Consider the following 1,907-nt stretch of genomic DNA (forward strand, 5'->3'; position numbering starts at 1 on the left):
CCTCAAAAAAAAAAAAAAAAAAAAATGGAGGAAAAAAATTACAAGAAACAATAATAAACACACACACACACACACACACACACACACAACCTCAGTCAAATGCAATGATAAGAGAGAGAGAGGGCCATATTCTGATACATTTTGCGTCGCACCTCCACAACATTCAAAAGACTAAGTTGAAGCTACACGAGTTTTTAAGGATGTTTTTACGATTCTGGCGGCAGATTAACACGATTTCTACATTACTAACGGGAGAAACGCTCATCAGAAAAGGCAAATTATCTATGTGGCCTTTGAAAACAGTAAAGGTGAGAGAGCGAGGCTTTTCAGAATACGTGTCCCTTCCGAGAAAGACAGAGAGGCTAGCAAGAGGACTTTTCATGCCTCACCCTGGGTCTACCACTCTACCATAAGCCCTTCGAAGTCCCTCCCGGTCTCCCACGCCGCGACGAGACTCGGGCCCCGCGGAGAGAAACACGGCTGGAAAATGAAAGCCGGAGAGCAAGGAAGGCATTCACTTTCCATCTGAGAGGAGTGTGAACGTTTAGCGCTGATTGGCTGGCCATCTGTGTGGGACGAGCAGGAAAATAGAGCGCGAAGGGAGGAGGTGGAGGAATACTAGAGGGGAATAAGAGGGAAATGGAGCACGAAGGGTGGAGGTGGAGGAAAAATTAAAGGAAGAATAATGGAAATGGGGAAAATAAAAGGAAAATAGAACACGAAGGATGGAGGTGGAGGAATATAAGAGGAAGAGAAAAGCACGAAGGGTGGAACTGGAGGAATACTAGAGTGGAGTAAGAGTATGGAGGGTGGACATGGAGGACAATAAGAGATAAATTAGAGTATGAAGTGTGAAATTGGAGGAAAACAGGTGGAAGTGGTGGAAAATAAGTGGAAAAGGAGACAAATATGTAGGAGTACGGATTGTGGATGTGCGTAGAGGAAAATATGAATGCAAAGGAAAAAAAACAATAGAGAAAATGGGTGGAAGTGGAGGAAACCAGAGAAAAATAAGTGTACCAAGGTTGGAAGCCGAGGAAAATAAGAGGAAAGTAAGAGCACAAAGGGAGGGAGTGGAGAGGAAAACTAAGCGATCCAGAATAAAAGGAAAAAAATAATTAAAAAAAAGAAGGAAAAGGGAATGGAAAGAGGAAATATATGTGGAAGAAGGTGACACAAAAAGAGAGTAGGAGGAAGTGGGAACGGAGGAGGAGGAGGAGGAAGAGGAGGACGAGGAGGAGGAATACAAACTAACTACAGATAACAGGAAACACATTTGTCTATAACGAGGGTATCTGTTGAAGTACGTGCCAGAGAACAAGATAGAACACGAGGAGGAGGAGGAGGAGGAGGAAGAGGAGGAGGAGGAGGAGGAATACAAAACAAGTCCAAACAGCAACAGACCCTGAGGTCCTTACTAGGCTGTTTGGGTAACTATTCCGTTCTAACTATTAGTGAGAGAGAGTCAGGATAGCAACGGGAAGAAGAGAAAGAGGAAGAGGAAGAGGAAGAGGAAGAGGAAGAGGAGGAGGAGGAGGAGGAGGAGGAGGAGGAGGAGGAGGAGGAGGACATACAATGCATCCCCCATTCAGTACAAACACAATAACTTTCTCTCTCTCTCTCTCTCTCTCTCTCTCTCTCTCTCTCTCTCTCTCTCTCTCTCTCTCTCTCTCTCTCTCTCTCTCTCTCTCTCCAACTTGCTGAAACTTCAATACAGACAAGTTTCATTGAACTTAACATTTGACATTAGTGCTCTCACCCATGTAGTCAGTCAGTCATTCAGTCAAACAGGCGGTGTACTAAAAATACGAGGAAAAAAATAAAATAAAGTAAAGCATGATATCTTCTGGTGAATGAACGAATAGGAATGGATGAAAATTGAACACGATTAAGCACAGAAGACGTAT

This window comes from Scylla paramamosain, chromosome 8 (assembly GCF_035594125.1).
Source record: "Scylla paramamosain isolate STU-SP2022 chromosome 8, ASM3559412v1, whole genome shotgun sequence".
Lineage (NCBI taxonomy): Eukaryota > Metazoa > Arthropoda > Malacostraca > Decapoda > Portunidae > Scylla > Scylla paramamosain.